The sequence below is a fragment of the Meles meles genome, chromosome 1 (genome assembly GCF_922984935.1).
Source record: "Meles meles chromosome 1, mMelMel3.1 paternal haplotype, whole genome shotgun sequence".
Taxonomy (NCBI): Eukaryota; Metazoa; Chordata; class Mammalia; order Carnivora; family Mustelidae; genus Meles; species Meles meles.
In genome coordinates, this window is record NC_060066.1 from 192,610,332 (window position 1) to 192,636,391 (window position 26,060).

Below are 26,060 nucleotides of genomic sequence, written 5' to 3' on the forward strand. Positions count from 1 at the left end.
CTGAAATTCATATTTATTGTTGTGTATTTCAACACTCCTCAGTAATTGATAGAGGGAATAGATGGAAAAATCGATAAGTGTATAAAACACTTGACAAACACTACTAACCAGCTTGACCAAATTGATGTTTATAGAACACTTTGCACAACAGCAGCAAAATATACATTCTTTTTAAGTGCATTTCAAACATTTACCAAGATAGACCATAAGCTGGCCATAAAACAACTTTTAATATATTTAAAGGATTGCAGTCATATAAAGTATACTCTCTGACCATATGGAATTAAGTTAGACATCAATAGCAAAAGGAAATCCCCTAAAATTTGGAAACTGAACATTAAAGTTCTAAATAACCTGCTTCTCCCTCTCCCGCTCCCCCTGCTTGTGTTCCCTCTCCCTCTGTCAAATAAATAAATAAAATCTTTAAAAAAAAAAAAACCTTTAAAAAAAATGAAACACTAAGGGACTGAATTACTAAAATATATCCAAACTCTGTATACTGAAAACCACAAAATGGCTGAGTGAAATGTCAAAGATCCAAATAAAAGGAGAGACAGGCCATATATATGAATCAGAAGACCAGTTAATATGTCAATTCTATTCAGATTAACCAATGAAATCCCATGTAATCTCAATCAAAATCCAAAAAGCTTCTTTTTGTAGAAATTACCAAGCTGATTCTAAAATGTATAGGATATGCAATGGACCTAGAATAGTCAAAACAATGTTCAAAAGAATAAAAAGGGACCTGTCTTACAAGGTTTTAAGACTTAATATAACTACAGTGACCAAGAGAGTACAGTATTTTTTAAAGATTATTTATTTATTTATTTTAGAGATGGGGGAGGAAAGAAGCAGAGGGAGAGGGACAAGCAGATTCCATGCTGAGTGCAGAGCCCTATTTGGGGCTCGATCCTACAACCCTGAGATCATGACCTGAGCCGAAATCAAGAGTAGAATGCTCAACCAACTGAGCCACCCAGGCTCCCTGACCAGTGCAGTATTAACATTAGGAAAGACATGTACATCAATGGAATAGAAGAGTCCGGAAATATACACACATGGGAATGCAAGCTGGTGCAGTCACTCTGGAAAACAGTATGGAGCTTGCTCAAGAAGTTAAAAATAGAGCTACACTACAACTCAGCAATTGCACTCCTGGGTATTTACCCCTAAGATACAAACATAGTGACCCAAAGGGGCACGTGCACCCCAATGTTTATAGCAGCAATAGCCAAACTACGGAAAGGACCTAGATATCCATTGAGAGATGAATGAATAAAGAAAATGTGGTATATACACACAATGGAATACTATGCAGTCATCAAAAAGCACAAAATATTGCCATTTGCAACGACAGGGGTGGATGTAGAGGGTATTACGCTAAGCAAAGTAAGTCAATCAGAGAAAGACAATTATCATAGGCTCTGATATGTAGAATCTGAGACACAAGGCAGAGGATCATAGGGGAAGAGAGGAAAAAATGAAATGACGAAACTAGAGAGGGAGACAAACCATAAGAGACTCTAAATCTCAGGAAACAAACTGAGGGCTGCTGCAGTGGAGGGGGTGGGGAGGGTGGGGTAGGTGGGTAATGGGCAGTGTGGAGGGTATGTGTTGTGATGAACACTGTGAATTGTATAAGACTGATGAATCACAGACCTGTACTCCTGAAATACATAATATATGTTAATTTTTAAAAAGCAAGAAAAAAAACCTCTAGAAATAAACACACAAATATATTATCAATTTTATCAAAATTTTAAAAAGGTGCCACAATAACTCAACATGGGAATACTAATATTTTCAAACAAACGGTGCCAGAACAACTGGGTATCCATTATGGGGAAAAAATGAACCTTGACCCTTACTTTACACCACAGACAAATTTTAAACTCAAAATGGATCACAAAACTAAATGTAAAAGTTAAATTTCTAGAAGAAAACACAGGAGAAAAATCTTCAGGACATTGGGGTGGGCAAAGATTTCTTTCTTTCTTTTTTTCTTTTTTTTGAGAGAGAGAGGGAACATGTGAGCGGTGGGAGGGGCACTGGGAGAGGGAGAGAGTCTCAAGCAGGATCCACGCTCAGTGCAGAGCCTGACATGGGGCTCAATCCCACAACCCTGAGATCATGACCTGAGCCGAAATCAAGAGTTGGTTGCATAACCAACTGAACCACTCAGGCACCCCTCATTTTTTTTAAAGATTTATTTATTTATTTGAGAGAGAGCAGGGGGTCGGGGGGCAGGGACAGAAGGAGAGATAGAGAGACAGTCCCAAAGAGATTCCACACTCAGTGCAGAACCTGAGGCAGGGCTCAATCTCATGACCGTGAGATCACATCCTGAACTGAACCAAGAGTCTGAAGCTTAAAAGACTGTGCCACACAGGCACCCCTTCTTTTTTATTAGGTCTATATATTTTAGTAATCTTTACACCCAATGTGGGGCTTGAACCCATGACCCCAAGATCAAGAGAGACACACTCTTCCAACCAAGCCAGACAGGCACCACTAGACAAAGATTTCTTAGCACACAGGAAGCATGGGCCATAAAGAAAAATTTGTCAAATTTTGCACTTTGAATGATACTATTAAGGAAATGAGAAGCCAGGCCATGAATTAGAATACAGGGTTTGCAACACATGTACCTGACAAAAAACTTATATTCAGAATACGTAGACGTTGAACAATTTAACAATAGGGCAAACTATATGACATTGGCGAATAATTTGAACAGATGGTTCCCAAAAGAAGATATACAAATTAACACATGAAAAGATGCTTAACATCTTTTTCTTTTTTTTTTTTTTTGAGGTGGGGGGCTTGCGTCGGCACAAGCACAGGCCCAAGCATGGAGAGGAGGGGCAGAGAGAGAATCTTAAGCAGGCTTCATGCCCAGTGCGGAGCTTGACCAGGGGCTCAACTGCATGACCCTGAGATCACGACCTGAGTCCAAATCAAGTCCCACACTTAACCAATTGAACCACCCAGGTGTCCCTAACAGCATTCTTCATACACTTCATACAGAAGATGAAAATTAAAACGACAATTAAATGTCACTACACACAGGGGCACCTGGGAGGCTCAGTTGGTTAAGCCTCCGACCCTGATTTCAGCTCAGGTCACGATCTCAGGGTCATGGGATTGAACCTTGCCTTGGGTTCTACTCTATCTCTCTCTCTCTATCTCTCTCTCTCTCAAATAAATAAATAAATAAATAAAATCTTTTTTGTTTTTTTAAAGCCATTACACATATACTATAATGGCTAAAACTATAAAGATGGACAGGATCAAGCGCTGACAAAAATGCAGAGAAACCGCACCTCACCACTGTCAGTGGGAATATGAAATGAGACAATCTGGAAAACTACTGAGCAGTTCTAATAAAGTTATACCTGCTTTTGAATCAACGATTTCATTCCTAAATATTTACCCAAGAGAAATGAACAGATATGTCCACAAAGAGACCTGCACAAGAATTTCCACAGCAGCTTCATTCATACTAGCCCCAAACTGGAAAGAAAATGTCCACCAGCTGGTGAATAGCTACAGGGCGGTACATCCCTACCATGGAACAGTACTTAGCGATACAAAGAAAAAAACCTCGGATACACACAATAACCTGAACGAATCTCCAAAGTGTCAGCCTCAACAAAAGAAGCCAGGCACAAAGGACTACATACTGGGAGATCCCCATTATAAGAAACTCTAGAACAGGCGAGACTAATCCAGAGTGACAAAAGCAGGAGATTAATAGTTGGCCTGGGGCTGCGAGTGAGACAGATAGGAGGTTTAACTACAAAAAGGCATAAGGGGGGAAAAAAGACAGGAGGGAAATTTTAGGTGATGGAAATGTTCTATATCTTACTCATGGTGACTGTTACACACGAATATATGTCAAAACCCATTGAATTGTACACTTCGAATGGGTGCGTTTTATTGTATGTAAATTATACCTTAATAAACTCAATTAAGTAAAAACTCTTAGAAACAAAAGAATCTGGTAAGACAGCCACTTATAAAATTAATACACAAAAATAGATAGGTAGGTAGCAGATACAACGGAAGATCCCTTTCACAAAAATAGTTGAAATGAAATATTTTAATAAGCACAGGAAGTATACAACAAAAATGGCAAAACCCTACTGAGGATCATAAAAGAATACCTGAGTAGGGGCACCTGGGTGGCTCAGTGGGTTAAGCCTCTGCCTTCTGCCTTCGGCTCAGGTCATGATCCCAGGGTCCTGCAATCGAGCCTCACATCGGGGCTCTGCAGGGAGCCTGTTTCCCCCTCTCTCTCTGCCTGCTGCTCTGCCTACTTGTGATTTCTCTCTCTGTCAAATAAATAAAATCTTTAAAAAAAAAAAAAAAGAATACCTCAGTAGACAGACCTCCTGTATTAGCTTCTTGGCTGGTCTCTGCTTTTTCCAGAGGGATCTACTGAAATCTAAGTCAGAGCATGGCATTCCTGTATTCAAAACCACCACTTGGAAAGGAATCCGAAATCTTAACTCTGGTCTAGAAAGGTTGGAATATCTCCCTTTCTCCCTCTAGATACAAGTCTTCGCTTCAGGGTCACGTTCTCAGAGGTTATCTTGACAAGCCCATCTGCAGCGGGGAGGAGTGTCCCTGTATCACTACAGCTCACGGGCTAGTGTCAGAGAAACTCTGTCCTATGGGCATGGTTTCGAAACCGGGGAAAAGGATTCAAAGGAGACATGAGAGTTCTCTTCCAATACCGAAGGGCAGTTATGAAGAAGAAGCAGAATTCTTCTTTCAGTTGCTCCAACAGACAAGTCATCTGGACACGATCGCTAGCTTGTAAGCCCCCAGGGGGCAAGGACTCTGGTTTGCTCACCTCTGCGACCCTAGCACAGAGCAGAATGTCTGGCACACAGCGCTCCATCAGTATTTACTGAATGGACGTTCAGAGTGGTTCCAAAAAGCAAAGCGGACCAACAGATGGGACTTCAGAAGCCAGACTGTAGCTCAGTCTAAAGAACATTTTTTTAAAAAAACTTTTCTTTATTTATTTGACAGAGAGAGAGATCACAAGTAGGCAGAGAGGCAGGCCCAGAGACGGGGAAGCAGGCTCCCTGCCGAGCAGAGAGCCTGATGTAGGGCTCGATCTCAGTACCCTGAGATCACGACCTGAGCTGAAGGCAGAGGCTTAACCCACTGAGCCACCCAGGCACCCCTAAAGAACAGCTTTTTAACAATGAGAACTTAATGGAATTTTCTGAGCTCAGGTGTCCCCATCTAGCGCTTTCATACCTCCATGCGGACAAAATGAGGTTTGCTAAGTATTAAGTCAGCAGTTATCATTCTGCTTGTCTCAATCCATTAGTGGGTTTTGAAATCAATCCAGTGGGTCACAACTAGGCTTTAAAGAACACAAAATGGAAATTAAAATATTAGAGCTTCCTGCAAGGAGTAAGAATTCTTTTATTTTATTTTATTTATTTGACAGAGAGAAATCACAGCTAGGCAGAGAGGCAGGCAGAGGAGGAAGCAGGCCCCCTGCGGAGCAGAGAGCCCGATGTGGGGCTCGATCCCAGGACCCTGGGATCATGACTTGAGCCGAAGACAGAGGCTTTAACCCACTGAGCCACCCAGGTGCCCCAGGAGTAAGAATACTTTTATGAATTTTTTCCTTCAGATAGATTAACACGCAGAATCACAAATATGTGTGTACTGGGTCATGATGTAAAATACCTTTCTTACTACGGGCTTTGGTAAAACAAATTGAGAAGTACCAGGTTCCGCTGTTCAACAACAGAATTTGCCCCCTTGTGGGAGAATGAGTCCTCTATTTCTGTTGTATTGGAGACGGAATTTTACTGATTTAGGATGAATGCACTTGGGGAGAGGTGGGACCACATGATTTCAGGAATTTATATTTTTTTCTTTATATTCATCCTTTTCCAAGGTGATTACCTATCTTTTCAAAAGCAATCTCAAGTAGTTTTAAATAAAATATATATACAATGTTTTTAAAAATAGAAGTTAGAAATTTAAAATGGAGGTGAGATGATTTCTGTACTTTTGCATTTAACACCATTTGTCCTGGAACCCAAGGCAAAACAAAAAAAACCAGGGCAACGAATAATTTATATAGTGCTCACATCATTTCCCCAGTAAAAATGAGCATTTTTCTGGCACTAACTTGTAGGAGGAAGTTGTCATGTGAATCCCTGTATAAGGATGCTAAATGTCATTAGAGAGAATATGTGAACTAATACAATAAACTTCCTAATTGGTCTCCCTGCCTTTTGTCTCTCTCCCTTCAGTCCACCCTGAAGTATGTTACCTTCCTGGATTCTGCTGCTTAAAATTCTTTAATAGCTTCTTCCTGCCTACTGGATAAAGTCCCTGTTTGTATGAATGGATTTTCTTTTAAAGATTTTATTTATTTATTTGACAGAAAGAGATCACAAGTAGGCAGAGAGGCAGGTAGAAAGAGGGGGAAGCAGGCTCCCCACGGAGCAGAGAGCCCGATGTGGGGCTCGATCCCAGGACCCTGAGAGCATGACCTGAGCCGAAGGCAGAGGCTTTAACACACTGAGCCACCCAGGCGCGCCTGTATGAATGGATTTAATACTCTCTGGGACCCTGCTTCTGCCAATCTCTCCTCGCTCATCTCCTACCACCTATCTTGCCTCCCGTCCTCAGGCTACACGGCAGTTCCCAGGCACACAGTACCCTTCATGCCGCCAACCTCTTGTCCATATTGTTCGTATGCTACAGTAAAACCATCCCTCTCGATCCAAGACGCCCTTGCTCCTCCTTCAGAGTCAGCTCAAACAGCACCTCCCTTGGGAAGCTTTCCTTGACTTCCCTGGGCTGATGTGAACTCCGATTTCCTATATACTGTACCATACACATGTACTTCGTGGCAAGTGCTGGACTGCATCTGTCTATTGTAACGTATGTTTCCCTGTGACACTGGAATATCCTTACAAGTAGAGACTACGTCTTTTTTTTTAAGATTTTTATTTATTTATTTGGCAGACAGAGATTACAAGTAGGCAGAGAGGCAGGCAGAGAGAGAGGAAGGGAAGCAGGCTCCCTGCTGAGCAGAGAGCCCAATGTGGGGCTTGATCCCAGGACTCTGGGATCATGACCTGAGCCGAAGACAGAGGCTTTAACCCACTGAGCCACCCAGGCGCCCCGAGACTACGTCTTGATGTATGCCTGGCCTTAGCTTAATGTTTGTTATGTCTGAGGCACTCTATCAGTGTCCTCACCGGTGTCCTTACTGAACTAACAAAGGTTCTTTTTTATCTTTTTTTTTAAGATTTTATTTATTTATTTGACAGACAGAGATCACAAGTAGGCAGAGAGGCAGGCAGAGGGAGAGGGAGAAGAAGGCTCCCTGCGGATCGTGACCCAAGCCAAAGGCAGAGGCTTTACCCCACTGAGCCACCCAGACGCCCCTAACAAAAGTTCTTTACATGACTTTCCCTGTATGTTGCCTCCAAAGTCAAGGACAGCCTCTAATGGATTTAATGAAAACACTCCAATGCAAACTAATAATAAACTTTAGTACCTTGTTCTTTGGAATCTGATCTTGACATGGAGCTCGAGCTGATTGGCCATCAATCTTTCTTGCGCCTCCACTATATTCTGCATAACATTACTGTGACATCTAGAACACTAATTTGTGTATCTGTCTTTTCCTGTAAATTCTTTGAAGGCAGGCAGAGGCATACTCATTTTCTTTTTTTAATCTGTATTTTATGGTACAGAGTCTGATCTATAATTTGGTCTCAATAAAAGCTTGTTGGTGATGAAATATGTTTATTTCAGTCGAAAACCCAGTATCTGAATAGAACATTCCAGTAAAGTCAGCAACAGAACAAGGATGCCCACCAATACCACTATTACTTAACATTGTTCTAGAGGCATTAGCTAAGGCAATTAACTTGAGAAAGAAACTACAAAAAGGACCGCTGGAAAGTAGGAGGTAAAATTATCATCATCTGCAGGTAATATGATCGTATACCTGGAAAATGCAAGAGATTCGAAAGCAAAATGACGACAAACAAGAAGCAGGGGAAAGAGGTTATAAAATGAGTATTAGAAATCAGTAACTTTCATATATACAAAAAAAAAAAACCCACATTAGGTAAGAGATACATGGAATAAAAGACTCCTGTCTTTTATTTTTTATTTTTTTTTATTTTTTATTTTTTATTAGCACCAAAATTATAAAATACCTGGGAATAAATTTAACAAGAAGTGCATAAGACTCATAAGAAGAAAACTAAGAGACATGAGAGGAGACTATGGAAAGCCAAGACTTTTGAACTAAAAAATTCGACATATTGGGTGTTAGTTCTTCCTAAAATATATTATAATAATATGACCATAACAAAAACACCAGCAGGTTATTTTAAGATCAATACAAGTTACTGCTAAAGTTTTATGGAAAAATAAATAAATAAGAATAGCTAGTTGAATTACGAAAAAGAAGAACAAATAGGGCAACTGGGTGGCTCAGTGTGTTAAGCCTCTGTCTTCCGCTCAGGTCATGATCTCAGGGTCTTGGGATCGAGCCCCACATCGGGCTCTCTGCTCAGCAGGGAGCCTGCTTCCCCCTCTCTCTCTGTCTGCCTCTCTGCCTACTTGTGATCTCTCTCTCTCTGTCAAATAAATAAAAAAAGTAAAAGAAAAGAAGAACAAAGAGAAGGAATTAGCACCAACATCTATTTAATTACACTTCCTCATTAATTAAAACCGTGATACTGGTGATAAAGAAAAAGGCCAGTGCAGTATATTTGAAAATCCAGACATAAGCTCCAGTATCGGTGGAAATTTAATATATGATGAACTTGTGGTGAAAAAAATGAGCAGTTTAATAAGTGGCACTGAGGCAATTTTAGCTTTCCAGAAAAAAAATAAATTAAGCTGGATTTACACTTCCCATCTCATACCAGGATAAATTCCATATGGATGGATCAAAGATTGGAAGTGTGAACACAAAGCCATAGAAGTTCTAAGAGGAAATATGGGAGACGATAAACTCAGAGTGGGAAGGGCCTGGGACTCAAAATGCAGAAGCCATAAAATAAAAGGCTGATACACTTGATTACATAAAGATGAAATAAAATCCTGCATGGCCAAAACATGCCAGAAGCAAAGGCAAAAGACATATGACAACGTGGCAAAAAAGTTTACAGAGAAAAGGGTCACCTCCACTGAGCTTCTAAGAAATTGGCAAGTCAGAGAACAATAACCCTAAGACAAAATGAGACAAAGGACAGTTCCCAGGAAAAGAAACACAAATGTCCCTTATCATATGGAAAGTATGATTAACCTTGGTTATAAAAATATAAATGCACATAAAACCACACTGATGGGGGTGCCTGGGTGGCTCAGTGGGCTAAAGCCTCTGCTTTTGGCTCAGGTCGTGATCCCAGGGTCCTGGGATTGAGCCCTGCATTGGGCTCTCTGCTGAGCGGGGAGCCTGCTTCCTCCCCTCTCTCTGCCTGCCTCTCTGCCTACTTGTGATCTCTGTCAAATAAATAAATAAAATCTTTTAATTAAAAAAAAAACAAACCAAAAAAACACACTGATGGATCATTTCCCCCTTTCAACGCAGCAAAAAAATCCAAAAATATGATAATATTGATAAGAACATGGGAAAATGGGGGGCACCTGGGTGGCTCAGTTGGTTGGGCATCCAAATCGTGGTTTCCACTCAGGTCACAGTCTCATGGGTCATGATGTCATGGGTTGTGAGATCAAACCCCACATGGGACTTCACACTCAGTGTGGGGTCTGCTTCCGATTCTTTCTCTCCCTCTCTCTCTGCCCCCGCCCCCAACTCATGTGGTCTCTCTAAAATAAAAAAAATAAATAAAATCTTAGAAAAAAAAAAAAAAGAATGTGGGAAAACAGGTACCCTCAATCATGACTGGTAGGAATATAAATTAGTACAACCCCATGGGGTCAAATTTGCAATAGCTCTCAAAATTACAAATGCATATATTTTCTGACCAAGCAATTTCACTTCCGGGAATTTATCCTACAGGTTCACTGGTACATGATCAGAATGACACATGTACATGGTCATTCACTGAAGAATTGTTTGTGATAGTGAACGGGTATAGTTATATGGAAAGATGGCAATGATACACAGTTAAGTTTTTTAGAAAGCAAAGAATAGAGTATATATATATATATATATACACACATACTCTCTCTATATATATACATATATATGTCTGTGTGTGCGTATACACACATATATATACACACACACATATATATATATCTGTGTTTGTATATATTATGTATATGTATACACACATATGCAAGGGAAAAAATAATCAGAAACTCTGAACCAGATTAACAAGAAACAGAACAGTGGTCGTGAGCCAGAAGTGAGATGAGCTTCAGGAGGCAGGAAAAAAGAATGGGATGGGGACTTTGCATGGTATACTTTTAAATATTTTAATATCTGAATAATAAAAGTATATTCAAAAATAGAAATTTTTTAAAGATTGTCAAACAAGTGGGCACAATATTAATGAGTCTCACAGTTAGCCAGATCAAGGCTATAATTCAAGATTAAGACATGTTGGAAGCAGCCAGAATAATGATATTCTGTGTCTTTACTTAAGTCAAGATTCATGCGCTAAATGAACAAGCGACAAATTGACACTCCATCATGCAAAGTCAAGAGGCTGTATCTCTTGGGGAAGAGAAAGACAAGGAACCCAGCCACTTGCAGGTAAATGAACAGCTATTCTATTTGCAACTGTCGGTCTGGTTAATGGCGTGAAGGCCATGAGGAGAGCAGGAATGGGAAGGAAGGAAAAGATGCAAGATACCTGAATGGGAAATAGATCCATGGGTCTTGATGGCTGATTGAAAAATCCTACTACATATGTTCAGAAAGCCTCACGGCAGTCACCCAGATACTCTGTAATTTATTTAATTTGCCAGATTGTACTAGAGGGTACCACAACCTGTCACTGGCTGTGGAAGGCTAGAAGGCTATAAAGAGAACACAGTGATTTGTAAAGCCTAGGTGTTTGGTAGTATCACTAACAGAAGTTAGGAAGTCGGGAGGAAGGACTGGTTTGGGGGAAAGGAATGGCTTTGGTTTTAAGTTTGGTCTTAAGTACTTTGATTTTGAGTGGGAAATCAGGTAGCAAGGGCCACTGGAAATGCTGATCTGAAGCTCAGAGGGCAAGTTGGACCTGAAGACAGAGAAGTAGACGATATCTGCCAAGACAGATGGAGGGGCTCACCGGAAGCAGAGGCAGAGATGAGAACCTAAGGACTGCCCCCAACTGTGGAGCGAGATGGGGACGAGAAGCCAGTTCTACAGAGACTTACAGGGAGAATCGGGAGCCTGTTGACCATTAGCCAAGGTGGGACATTTCAAGAAGCAGTGAAAGGATCAACTCAATGAGAAAAAGGGCCACAGACAATAATAAAAGCATCAATATATATTCTTTAATCTTCACACATGGCAACCTATCAGGTAGGTGCCACTATTCTCCCCATTGGACAGAGAAGGATATTAACCAAGACAGTGACTCCAAAGCCGCAGGACCTAACTGCCGAGCCATCCTGCACAGCTGTCGGGGCAAGGGCCAGGAGACTTGACACTGGCCCTGCCACTCATTTAGCTCTATGTCCACGGACTTCACCTTTACCTTCCCAGGCTGCGTTTCCTTCTCTACAAATTGAGGCGACCAGTCTAGATCATCACTAGCTCTTACATCAGATGAATCTTTGATTAAGGTAAGATGGAGGAGATACACCCACCAGGGAGGCAATGAATCAAAAATTTAGCAATAAGTGAACAGGGAGACCTGGCCAAGAAAACCAGAACGTTGAGTGTTTTATACAGTAACTGTTCAAGCAACAAATCCATACTCTGATATATAAAACCTATAATTGCAAAACTCGACTTTCTCCCCATATATTTAAGATAGGTATAATATCAAGAATTAAAATGGCTCATACCTGAAAATTTACGAACGCTGCTCTTGAAACCCTGCTAAGTCAATTGAGTGGAGTAAAAAAGGGAAGATTCCAAGTCAAACACACTCTGTATATGAAGGGTTGTCCTGTAGAGAAAGCAAATACCTGTTTATAATGTACTTTTGTAATTAGAGACAGAAACATCTGCTAAGGTACTTAATAGCTACTTATTTAAGTAAAACTACATGGCGGCACTGTTCCACTGAACTAGACCATTGGCACAGATGATGAATGAACAGAAATAAACAGATTGGCTTATTTTTAACTGAAACCGAAATATGAAAATCTGCAAGAAGTGATTTCTGATATTACAATGGATTACAGCCAACGGCAAGCAGACATACTTTTTAACTTTGACAATAAAATAAACTTCTGAAGACAACAGCTGTTCAAAGGCAGGCCAGCAGATCAGATTATGACAACAGCAACACATGGCACATCACCCTTTTCCTGCAAGTGCCGTCAATAGGATTTGCAAGAAAACCAAACAGAAGAGCTTTAAAGACTCAACTTGAAAAATTCAACATTTCTTAAAGACTGTATGCTTGCAGGAAGTGGGGGGAAAAAAATCTTACCGCATATGTTCAGAAAGTTCTACTGGAGTCACCCAGATCTTTTATAACTTATTCAGTTTGCCAGATTGCACCCAAGTATACCGCAATTTGTAATATCAGCTGTAACAACTTGTTAACAATTTTTCAGTTTTTATTCTATTCCAGACATTTTTAATTACCAAAAAAAAAAAAAAAAAAATATCTGTTGGACTCTTTTCTTTGTTGACCACGAAGTTTTGTTAATCAAGGAGAGTATGAGGCTTTACGTCCATAGGCAGTGGAAAATGAATTTGATGCTTTTTAAACCAATCAACTGAGCTAAGAGTTCGCGCCAAAAATTTCTTGACTAAAGTAATGGATTCACTTTTTAAGACAATATGTATTTTTTTCTGATTATAATATAAAGGTATTGTATACTTATAGAAAATTTTGGAAAACACAGGCAAGTAGAAAGAAGAAAACAAACTGAAATAATTTTATTTTTTTAAAGATTTTATTTATTTATTTGACACAGAGAGAGCACAAGTAGGCGGAATGACAGAGGGAGAGGGAAAAGCAGGCTCCCCGCTGAGCAGGGAGCCCTACATGGAGCTCTATCCTAAGACCCTGGCATCATGACCTGAGCTGAAGGCACACGCTTAGCCGACTGAGCCACCCAGCACCCCTAAGTTGACATAATTTTTTTAAGATTTTATTTATTTATTTTGACAGAGATCACAAGCAGGCAGAGCAGCAGAGGGAGAGGGAGAAGCAGGCTCCCTGCTGAGCAGAGAGCCAGATGCGGGGCTCGATCCCAGGACCCTGGGATCATGACCTGAGCCGAAGGCAGTCGCTCAACCAACTGAGCCACCCAGGTGCCCCATTAATTTTTAAATGAGTATCCTGAAAACACCCACAGAGAAAGGAGAGGTGCTCAGATATATTTAAACTAGTAAAATGATTCCATTAACTATCCACTGTGAGGAGGTCTGGATCCTGGCAACTTAAATCATTCAAAACATTTTGTTGCCTAGAGGCTTACAAAATTTTTTGAGCAGAAAACTAGTTGGGGGAACAAAATTAATAATTTTGAGAACAACTCCTTGCGACACTAAAAGCTCATCTATCACCTAGCCCCACTGCGCACTCAGGAAAGGGTACTTACCAGGAGAACTAGAGCTTTACTATCTCAACAATGGTACTTAACAGCACACTAACTAGTACTGGGTCTGTACAGTGACAAGCAAAGTTAATTCTGTGGCTTTTTAAGAAAACTGATTTTTGGACATAGGCTACGTATGCCCCACGTAGTTTTTACACATTGATGACATATCATTTTTAGGAATAACCACCATGTTTTACTCTAGCAGATATTTTTAAAAAACAAATTTTTTAAAGTAGGTTCCACACCCAACATGGAGCTTGAACTTGCCACCCTGAGATCAAGAGTCACATGCTCGCTCTACTGACAGAGCCCGCCAGGCGCCCCTACCCTAGCAGATGTTAGCTGGTTTGTGTATTAACCGTCAGCATCCTTTCCAGCTTCCTTCTGGAAAATAAAAAAGCACATTTCCCAGACTCCTTTACGGTTCAGTTTCCCCATGTGAAACAGAATTCATCCATCAGATGTTCTTCTGTGAGATCTGGAAGACAGAAATGAGGCAGGGGCCATCTTTCTGCTACTTAGGCATTAATGCTGGCAAGTACATTTATGGAAACACTGGATTTTCCTGCAAAGCCTTCCAGGGTCCAGAGCTTCATGGCTGTTTAGAGACAAGTTTGGTAGAGACAACCATCCCCAATGGGTGGGTACTGAGGGGCAGTTTTAGGGAAGCAATCTCTTGACCCTTGAAATGCAGCTAGTGATGCCATCTGGAACACAGCAGGGCCAGTGGTGGCCTCCTGATTCCCTCCCCCCGGAGGGCCTGTTTGCAGTCTGGTTCTGGGAATGATTTCTGCAGGCCCCGCCTGGAGCCCATTCCTTCCGGCCTTTCCAGTGATTTTGTAAGCACTCAATTCCCTTTAGTAAACGAGCTAAAACTCTAGAGCAGTGTCTACTTCCTGCCACTAGGCCCAGATGACAAACTAATACATCAATTACCTCGAACTTCAAGCAGACAGGCGAGTAGTGTGTGAACAGCAGGACTGGTCAGTATGCAGGGGTACAGGCTCTAGACTCAGACTGTCCAGGTGCAAATTCTGGTTCTGCTACACATTAACTAGATAACACGGGAAGTTAACCTTCTAGAGCCTCAGTTTCTCCATCTGTAAAATGGAATCATAGAAATATCTTCTAGGGTGCCTGGGCGGCTCAGTGGGTTAAAGCCTCTACCTTTGGCTCAGGTCATAGTCCCAGGGTCCTGGGATCAAGCCCTGTATCGGGCTTTCTGCTCAGCAGAGAGCCTGCCTGCTTCCCCCTCTCTCTCTGCCTGCCTCTCTGCCTACTTATGATCTCTGTCAAATAAATAAATAAAATCTTAAAAAAGAAAGAAAGAAAGAAAGAAATACCCTCTAGAGCTACAGGACAGAGTAAAAGAGAAAAATCATCTAAGTGAAGTGCTTACAACAGTGCTTTGCTTATACCAAGCCCTTGATGGATGTTAGTTATTATTATGGTCACCATCATCATCATCATCATCATCATCATCATGACTATTATTAATTACACACACCACTTTAAACTCTTTAACTGCATAGAAAACGTAAACATTTTATAACTTTACTACCACAGACTTTCTTGAAGCCTGTAAAACGCTAACTTATACAAAAGTGGACGCAGAAGAAAACGTGACTGGGTCCCTCTTTTTCATGTGCTCAGAGAGAGTGATCTTTTCAAAACCACAGTGTACGTGAAGTTGGCAAAACTCTGTTCTAGCTGGCCAAGCGGTTAAGGTTACTCTAACTAGCTATTGTAGACCTCACCCCAAGGCAGAGTTATTGGGTAGAATCGACTGTTGCCATATTACCATTTCAAACACTGCCTCATTAATTATGCTCTAGGAATCAGGGCGTTTGCTATGCGGATTTTTTCCCCCAGCTTCATTAAGATGTAATTGACAAAACCATAAGGTATTTAAAGGTACATTATGATGCTCTGATAACATATACACTGTGAAAGGACTCCCTTCATCTAGATAATGAACACATCCATCATCTCACTCACACTGATCGCTGGTATTGGGGTTTGGTGTGTTTTTTTGTTGTTGTTTGTTTGTTTTTGTGAGAACATTTAAGCTCTAGTCTCTCAGCAAATTTCAATTATACAGTAACAGCAGTCACCGTGTTATACATTAGATCCTCAGGCCTTATGCACCTTCTAGGTGAAAGTTTGTGCCCTTCTACCAGCCTCTTTCTATTTCGTCCATCCTCTAGCCCCTCACAACCACTTTTCCAGTTGGTTTCTAGGAGTTTTTGTTTTTTTTTTTAAGATTTTATTTATTTATTTTGACAGAGAGAGATCACAAGTAGGCAGAGAGGCAGTCAGAGAGAGAGAGAGGGAAGCAGGCTCCCTGCCGAGCAGAGAGCCCGATGTGGGACTCGATCCCAGGACCCCGAGATCATGACCTGAGCCGAAGGCAGCAGCTTAAACCACTGAGCCACCCAGGCGCCCCGGTTTCTAGGAGTTTTGATTTGTTTTTGAGATTCCACATAGAAGTGATAACCTGTAATATCTATTAGTCTTTCTTTATTTGGCTTATTTGGCTTTGCATAATGCTCTCGGGGTCCGTCCCTGTTGTTGCAAACTACAGGATTTCTTTCTTTTTCGTGGCTGAATATTAATCCATTACATACATCTCTCTCAGAACTTCTTTACCTATCCATCCCTTAACAGACACATAGGCTGTTCTGTTACTCAGATTTTTTTCAGTGTTATCACACGGGCACCTGGGTGGCTCAGTTGGTTAAGTGTCTGCCTCTTGGTTTTGGCTCAGGTAGTGAACTCAGAGTCCTGAGAGGGAGCCCCATGTTGGGCTCTGTGCTCAGGAGGGAATCTGCTTGGGATTCTCTCTCTCTTCTCCCTCTGCCCCAACTCCTCGTGCGTGAGCTCTCTCTCAAATAAATAAATCTTTTAAAATAATGTTATCACAGAGGAGATTTCAGGAGAATAGGATCTGTACTCCACAAGATTTGCCACCTGGAAGTTAAAATTTTAGTGTTTAGGCTTAGGATAATATTCTAATGTACATATTAAGAAGATCTTAGATAAAATTATGGCTTGTTTGGTTTGCAGGTATCTTCTGATGATGGAAAATACATGGCAGATTTTGAAATGAAGCTTCCCCCAAATATTCTGAAACCGTAAGAACCTTTTATTGCACCTATCCAACAGGACCAGTGAGATAGGAGAACTGCAGCGGATACAAAGGTGTCTGTCATACCCTCGATGGCTCAGACACTGCTGAGAGCCAAGCACGCGACAGCACGGGAGGCCTTCGGCAGGGTTAGAAAAACAATGGAAAGAGAGCAACTTCAACCTTTGACTCGATGATTACTCTTACACCATCCTGAACGCCATATAGCTATCTATGTTTCCTTTTCCTATCCTTTTTTAAAGCAAAGATCTTTTATACTATTTTTAGGAGAAGGACATATATTCAAAAAAAGGAGAAATGTATTCATTCAGTACATAATCCTCGACCACCAACTCTGTGCCAGGCTCTCTCTGGCTCTGGGAAAGGTCAGTCCTCTGGAACACCTCAGTATCTGTAAGGAGAGAGAGTCAGAGAAAGAGCAACATGGAGAAGAAAGAAGCTTTTAAACCAAGTTAATGCTATGATGAAAATACTCCTAGCACAAGGGAACTCTGAAACCAAGGAAGTAAATGACTGTGTCTAGAAGTGTCCAGAAGTTCCCAAAGGCAGTACCAGTGGAGTGGGTCTTGAAGCATGAGTAGAAGTTCATTCAGGAAACAGAGGTCAAAGGGCACAGCACCAAGGCCAAAGGCACAGGTAGGTATGAAACAGCGTGCCTTCTTCGGGGATGATAAAAATGCTGCTGTGGCTACAGATATGGGACCTATGGAGGCCTACTGGAAGAGAAAAAGAGAAAAAAGTATATAGGCACCAGATCCCAAAGCCCCTCCACTTTTGCAGGTTTGGGACACTTTTGAAAGATTTTAAGAAGAGTGATATCATTGCAGATCTACTGCTGACTGTGGGACTTAGTCAAGCTGCTTAACTCTGCACATAAGTTTCTTCTTTGTAAAATGAGGATATTGACTGTTAAGAGGCTCTAAGGAAGTCTGTTAAGAGGATTAAATAAGATAATAGCTAAGATTAATAAGATTAATAGCAATAAGAAATAAATTGAGACAAATAGCAAAAGCACACAAAGATACCTTTAACATCATTGGTCAGTAGGGAAATGCAAATCAAAATCACAGTAAGATACCACTTCACATCCACTAGGATCGCTAGAATACACACACACACACACACACACGCACACACACGCACACAAGTGTTGGCCAGGATCTGGACAAATCAGAACTGTCATACACTGCTGGTGGGAATGTGAAATGATGAAGCCATTTTGGAAAACAGTCTAGCAGTTCCTCAAATGATTAAATATAAAGTTACCAGGGGACCCCGCAATTCCATGCCCAGGTGTATCTCCAAGAGAAATGAAAATATATGTCCCTAGAGAAATCTGTATACAAATGTTTGTAGCAGCATTATTCATAATAGCTAAAAGATGGAAACATCACAAATGTCCATCACCAGGAAAATGGAATAGCTATGAGACAGAATGTTATTCAGCCTTTAAAAGGAAAAAAGTACTGGTACGTGTTATATGAAAGACTAACTCTGAAAACATTCCGCTAAGTGAAAGAAGCCAATCCAAGACCACATACTATATGACTCAATTCATATAGAGAGTAAACACTTAGTTGACTGGGCTGAGAGAAGGGGTTATGGGGAGGGGGCTGAGAGGAAGGCCTGAGAGCTAAAGGGTACCGTGTTTCCTTTTGAGGTGATGAAACTGCTTTGAAATTGACTGTGGTGACAGTTGTACAGAAGGAATAGACCGAAAACCCCTGAATTTTATACTTTAAATAGGTGAATTGTATAATCCAATAATATATTGTATAATATATAATACAATAATATATTGTATAATATATGTAATATAATATATATTATAGTATATAATATATATTGCATATAACATACAATATATAATCTAATATAAAAATATATTGGATAATATAATGATATATTGTATAATACAATAATAGTAATAATACAATAATATGAATTGTATTTCAATAAAGCTATTAAAACCCAGTTATATAATCCAGTAACTCCACTCCTAGGCATATACCCAAACCAATGCAAACATATGTCCACAAAAAAACTTGTACTACACAGATGTCCACAGAGGCGTTATTCACAGTAGCCCAAACAGAGAAACAACTCAAATGTCTATCATTTGAATGGAAAAGCAAAATGTGACACATCCACACAACAGAACATTATTTAGCCATGAGCAGGAACCAAGGACGGAAGATCACAGATTTTATGACCGTGGAGAGATGATAGAGACAGAGTGGGTTAGTGGTTGTCATGGGTGGAGGGAGATGCAGCAGTGGGGAGTGACTGCTAATGGGTACGAGGTTTCTTTATACTATGGTGAAAACGTTCTGGAATTAGAGAGTGGTGATGGTTGTGCAACTCTATGACTACACTGAATTGTACACTTTATTTACTTATCTTTTTAAAGACATGGAAAAATCTTTTTTTTTTTAAGTTTTTTTTTATTTATTTGTTGAGAGAGAGCACAAGCAGAGGGAGCAGCAGACTTCTGGCTGGGCAGGGAGCCCGATGTGGGGCTTGATCCCAGGACTCTGGGATCATGACCTGAGCCAAAGCCTTAACCGACTGAGCTACCCAGGTGTCCCTACACTTTATTTTTTTAAGATTTTATTTATTGGGGCACCTGGGTGGCTCGGTGGGTTAAGCCGCTGCCTTCAGCTCAGGTCATGATCTCGGGGTCCTGGGATCGAGTCCCACATCAGGCTCTCTGCTCAGCAGGGAGCCTGCTTCCTCCTCTCACTCTGTCTGCCTCTCTGCCTACTTGTGATCTTTGTCTGCCAAGTCAATAAATAAAATCTTTAAAAAAAAAAAAAGATTTTATTTATTAATTTTTTTGAGAGAGAGAAAGCAAGCAAGTGGACATGACAGTGGGGAGAGGGGGAAGGGGCAGAGAGGGAGGGAGGAAGAGAGGCTCAAGCAGACTCCATGCTGACGGTAGAGCCCCAAGCAGGGCTCAACCCCATGACCCTGAAATCATGACCTGAGCTGAAACCAAGAGTCAGACATTTAACCGACTGAGCCACCTAGGTGCCCTCTGAATTTACTTTAAAAGGGTGAATTTTCTGACATGTGAGTCATATCTCAATGAAAATAGCGAATATTTGAATGTGCACTTGGTGCTGTGCTAAACACTGTACGCTCATCTTATTGTGGTCCTCACAGAAGCCGAAACTGAGCCATAAGGAAATTCTTCAAAAATTTTCCAAAATTCCACAGGAACAAGTGGACAGAGACTGGACTTCTAGCTGATTGACGCCAAACCAACACTCCTGAGTCCTGCACTCTTCTGACCATAGCATGTGCACAATGCCTGGCATGCAGCTGGGCTCAACAAATCTTAGGTATTATTGTTATTATGATCCAGTTTGATGAATAACCAGGTGAAAACCTGAGACACCATGGCGGGAAAGAAACAGTGGAAGAGGGGCTCAGTGGGTTAAAGCCTCTGCCTTCGGCTCAGGTCATGATCCCAGGGTCCTGGGATCCAGCCCTGCATTGGGCTCTCTGCTCAGCAGGGAGCCTGCTTCCTCCTCTCTCTCTGCCTACTTGTGATCTCTGTCTGGCAAATAAATAAATAAAATCTTTAGAAAAAAAAAAAAAGAAAAGAAACAGTGGAAGAGGCAGGGCCAAAGAGACCAATTTAAAGCTGTATATAGGGAGCCTGGGGGGCTCAGTTGGTTAAGCAACTGCCTTCAGCTCAAGTCAAGATCCTGGAGTCCCAGGATCGGGTCCCACATCAGGCTCCCTGCTCAGCAGGGAGTCAGAATCTCCCTCTGAACTTTGCCCTCTCATGCTCTCCCTCTCTCTCATTCTCCAATAAATAAATAAAATCTTTTAAAAATTGTCGAAGCAAGACACAGTGAGGAACTGAACTGAGACAGGAGGTAGAACTGTAGGAAGGAGCAAAAACAGGAACTTCTACCAAAAAAATAGGAATTGTCCTATAGGTTGGGTTCATTTACAATGTGATAATATTTACAACCACAGGACATTAACATAACCTGCATTCACAACTGTACTCAAGTCATTAAGAAAGGTTAAATTTGGGGCGCCTGGGTGGCTCAGTCAGTTAAGCATCTGACTCTTGATTTCAGCTCAGGTCATGATCTCAGGGTTGAGAGGTGGAGCCTCGGTAAGGCACCTTGCTGGGTGTGGAGGCTGCTTGGGATTCTTTTTCTCTCACTTGCTCTGCCCCTCCCCACTCTCTCTTAAAAAAAAAAAAAAGAAAAGAAAAAGACTGTGGGCTCCAACACCATCTCTTTTAAGATATATAGTCATTAAACTAGAATTTAGTATGTCCCATCAGGGTCACCAAAACCATCTCATTAGCTTCCTTAGCAAAAATCCCTGAGTCATAAAGAACTTGAGCTAACTAGCATGGTAATTGTATTCTTCGGTGGATGAACATCTTCTAACCCTGGAAAGATTTAGAATTAAGTATAAAAACGTTTAAAAGAATCGAAACCATAGCTGAGACAAGTCTCATTGAGAAGTTGGCATTTAAGTAAAGTCAAAAGGAGGTGAGGGGCTCCTGGGTGGCTCAGCGGGTTGAGCCTCTGCCTTCGGCTCAGGTCATGATCTCAGGGTCCTGGGATCGCCCAGCATTGGGCTCCCTGCTTCCCCTCTCTTTCTCTGCCTGCCTACTTGGGATCACTCTCTGTCAAATAAATAAATAAAATCTTTTAAAAAAAATTAAAAGGAAAAAAAAAAGGAGGTGAGATAGTCATGTGGTATATACGGGAAGAGTGTTCCAGGATGATGGGACTGCAAAGATTCTAACATGGAGCAGAGAGGGCTGGAGGGCTGGAGAGAGGAAAGAGAAATGGACTCAGAAAGGAAGAGCGGACAGTGCAGCAGGTAGGATGTCAAAGGACCATCTTTTATATGGCCTTGGCTTTTAATATGAGTAAAATGGGAACCACTGTAAATGGGGAGGCACTAACCATTTTTGAGCAAAGAAGTGACAAAAACTTCCCTCGAGGGGATCAAAAAAAACACGTACATCAAATCCTTTAGATATTACGAACATACAATTATGTCACTGAAAGGGTTAAGCCTATTAAACAGAAACCCAGTTTCAAATAGAAAATAAGACTTTACAGAGGATGAATCAAGTATCATGGGGTCAGAAATTTACATGGGGTACAGAAATTTACCTCAAGGAGCCCAGGTACTCAGGATGCCTTCTGCTGACATCTTGCAGTCTAACCCACACTTGCCTATTTGGCCAAGGGTTGCAGGTTAGGTTGTTAGGTCGCATTTGCCACCGCTGTGGCCAGGGAGGTTCCCAGGAATAAAGATCTTTGATCCCTAGTTATCATCGAAGAGTCCTTGCTCCAGGGGTCCCACAAACCTACCCATACTTGAGGCTTGGGGAAGGTGAGACAAGAGAGTAAGTTTGAGCCTTGTCTCCCCTGTTGAGGATTTTGGACTTTGTTCTGATAAAGATCAACTAAGGTTTTTAGAGCAGGAAAGCAAAGTGACCGACATGACCTTTCCAGAAGACTCTGGAGGTGCTTTTAGGAGGGAACGAAGAACAAGAACAGGAGGCAGGGGCTTTGGGAGACTGCCATCGTTCACCTTCTGGTTTAACGCTTACATTCTGCACTTAATGCATTTCCTCATCTGGAAAGTGGAATAACCATCGACCTGACCGAGTGGCTGTTTTATGTGAAATTAAGTGAAATAATTCATATAGGTGAAGGCACTCCATTTACTAAAAAAACTTCCGCAAACAGGAACGTTTATTGAGAACAGAACACTGGCGTGCGTAGTTAAAAGCCCACTAGGTGGGAATCTACTGCTTCCAAAGACGTCTTAAACGAAAACCAACACAATGTTTTATATCAATTATATCTCAATTTTTTAAAAAAGAGAGAGAAGGAAAGAAAATCTAACACGTCTTGGAAAGGTGTGGAGTCTGGCTACTGGCACAATCAATGTGAAATAAGCGCATTGGAAGGGGAAGGAGCCAAATCGCTAACTAACTTATAAAAGAGGCAGTCTGCACGGATAGAAGGTGCGTTTGTGCGGTTCCGTCATAAACCAAAAATTATGGCTCCGTATGTGTTGGGTGTAGCAAGTCTGCCTTCGGTTCTGAGCCCGGATCTGTTGCATCACGATATAAAACCAAAGGATGGAGGATGGAGGAGAAACTCGGACTACTGCCCAGGGAGCCACCTTCCCGAGGAAGCGCCCGGGGCGCGGGGGAGCAGCGCCGGGACCCCGGCCCGCCCGCTCCCCGCCGCCCCATTGGGCGGGCCGCCCGTCACTCGCCGCGTAGCCCGAGCCCGGCCGGTCACCGACCCTCCCGGAGTCCGCGGCGCCCGACGGCTCCACACACGCCGGGCGCTGTCCCAGCGCCGCCTGTCCGCCGCCGCCGCCGCCGCCAGGAGGCTCCGCGCGCCTTCCCGCCTTTCCCCGCTCCGTGGTCGGGCCGGGCCGGGCCAGGCGGGCGGCGAGGCGGGCGGCGAGGCGGGCGGCGAGGCGGGCGCGGGCGGCGACGGCGCGGCCATTGTCCCGCAGCCCCTCCCGGGCGCGCAGGAGGGGCTGGCCGGGCGGGGCGGCCGCGGGGAGGGCCGGCAGCGGGGTCCCAAGCCCGTGCGCCCCAGCGCCGCCCGCCTCTTCCCGCGGGCCGCCGCCCCGAGGCCGGGCCCCCGCCGCCAGCCTCCAGCCGCCCGCCGCCCGCGCCGCCTTTGTGGCCGTCCCCAGCCCCTCGGAGCCGGCGCGCCGCCGCCGCCACCAACGCCGCCTCTGCGCCGGGGGCTGCAAATGGCGCCCGGCCGCCTCTGCGCCTCCCGCCGCTCTGCCGGCCGGGGGGACGTCTGGGGGCGCCGCGCCCGGGCCGCATCCCGCCCTCGCCGCCGCCCGCCGCCCGCCCTCCGCCCGCAGCCAGGCTCGCGGCCCGTCCCGGCAGCCCCGACGCCCCGCCCGCCCTCCGCCGCGCCGCGCGCAGCCACTTACCGCGGGCCGCGGCGCACCGGCGGGTCGCGCGCGCGGGCTCGGGGAGGATTCCTGGACCTCGGCAGGGGAAATACCCACTTTCGAAGCCGCTCCTTGGCGCCCTAAAACAAGTAGCCCCAACGTGAGAGAAACAAAAGGTATTTGCTGACGTGGGCGTTGGACAGAAACGCCCGAGGGCTGGGGACACAATTAAAGGGGCAACGCACAGATTTCAGGCACCAACCAGCGGCTTCGCCCACTCCCCCTGCCCTTGCCTACACCCCGCTGCACCCTCCAGAGGCTTCGGGGTGCCCAGGTTCCCTGGCCGTTGACCACGGAATCATTATTTAGTCAGGAGCTTAAATTTAAAATTGTACTTTACGTTGGGAAAGGCGCCTCCGGAGGGCAGAAGGGCTGGATTTCTAGGATCTGGGGAATTTGGTTTAGGAAAGAGGGAGGGACTTAGGCGTGCCCACAATTACTGTATAAGTACATGTGACATTATTGTACTTAAGTTTAGCAACGTCAAATGTAAGCGATTTCACAGAATTCTTCCCTTTACTGAAGCCCTTGTTTTGGTTGGGGATAACCTTTTCTAAACCTCTACAGGTCACAAGCATTCTATTTGAAGAGGAAAACCCAGAGAGTCAGAGATAAGAGAAAATAATTTTTAAGTTCAGAGAAAATATAAAACTAGTAAAACTAGCAGGTTTTGTTTTTTCGAATACAAAAATTCATTGTACATCGACTTTCTTTTGCCATATTTATGGCCCTAAGTGCAAACAGGTTATATATTTGCTAAAAATCCTAAGTCACTGAATTTTCACTGCAACTATAGAAACATGAATTCTTCAAATTAGTTTCTAGTTCCTTATGTTGGGTCAGGTACTGAAAAGCACTGTGATGTAATAAAACCGGGGGAAAAAATGTCAAACCCTTCCATTTTTCGATGGCTTCCTCTTCTATGTCATACTCAGTCAAATTGGACAAAACTCATTGGTTCCATCAACAATTCCCTATGCATTTTGAGGATCGGATGCGCTAGGAGAGGGATACAAAATACTCACAATGATCTCTTAATGTCACTTGCTTATTACTATAGAGGTGTTTTGCTATTTACCTGCATTCCTTCATATTCAGAACAGGTAAATAGAAACATGTTTGAAAACCACTAAGTATCAGGAGGGTTTGGATGTATTCAAGCTACTTTGCAAGCATCCCCATTGAGAATTCTCCCAGAAAGACCTGGGCATTGTTATAGCACAAGGTGTTGTTGTTTTTTTTCAGACTTAGTTAATTAGAACATGCAAAAGAGTTCTACAAACTTGTTCCTCCAGAGAGCACATCAGATCGATGATAAACACTTCGTTGCAAGGAAGAAGTAATGGGAGTTTTCTCCCTTCCCCTTCTGCTTCCTAGCTTCTAAAGCTCATTTATATATTTGGAGAATCCCTGACGTTGTGATTAATTGGTGGCAGGTAGACTCTGCCTCCTATTAGAATCTGGAAATGCCAATGACTTGCTTTCCCAGAATCCCCTACAGCTAGGACAGTGCCCATGCTCCACACTTTGATAATCAGATGCACACAGTTTGAAGAGGGAGCTCAAGGAAACTTCTTGCAGTGGGGATAGCTACAGCAAGATCATATCTCTGGGCGCTATGTGGCAGGGCTGCTAACGGCAGCATCCTCTGTCCAGGACCAGTGCTATCAGTGGTGGCAGCTGCCATGTTTCTGTTTGCTGAGAGCAGTGTTGGTAGCCTCACCAGGCCAGCTCTGCGCTATGACTTGGCTCTTGTTTATGCCTGTCTAGCAGAGGCTCCAACCCCTGTGATCTGCTCTCTCTGGGATTCTGTGAGCTTTTAATACATTCGTTTCTGCTTAAATCAGCCATGGCCAGTCTCTGTGCAACTAAGAGCCCTGACCAGTACAAAAGGTTAAGACGGCTTCTGGACCTATGGCATGGATCTTAATCGATAGAATTGTTAGAGGTAAAATGTTGTCACTGCTATCCTCTGGATGGGAATTAGAACCATGGGTATGGATAGAGAGAGAACACAGAGTGAGAAGAGAAGAAGGCTTAGAAGCGAGCTGTAGCCACTTCGTCACCCAGGGGCTGGTTAGAGGAGAGTGAAATTGCAAATGATATCAAGAAGTGACTAGAGAGGAAGGAAGTGGCCTGGGATGCCACCTGGGATGAGATCATAGAAACTAGGAGAAGAGTAACTCCAAAAGGAAGAACGGGACTATGGTGTTAAATATTT

At 42.9% G+C, this 26,060-nt stretch overlaps 1 protein-coding gene across 2 annotated transcripts in view; it reads right to left on the bottom strand.

The window, feature by feature from the left end:
- ZBTB8A (zinc finger and BTB domain containing 8A) overlaps positions 1-23,933 on the bottom strand; it is a 58,124-nt gene extending 34,191 nt beyond the window's left edge. The window contains exons 1-2 of one of the 2 annotated variants that reach the window (XM_045998617.1): positions 23,819-23,933; positions 11,989-12,092 (exon numbers count right to left, since the gene is read on the bottom strand). The gene's annotated coding sequence lies outside the window, so the exon portion shown is untranslated. The remainder of the gene's footprint in view (positions 1-11,988; positions 12,093-23,818) is intronic. The other variant, XM_045998626.1, reaches the window with a different exon arrangement.
- Positions 23,934-26,060: the final 2,127 nt, after the last annotated feature.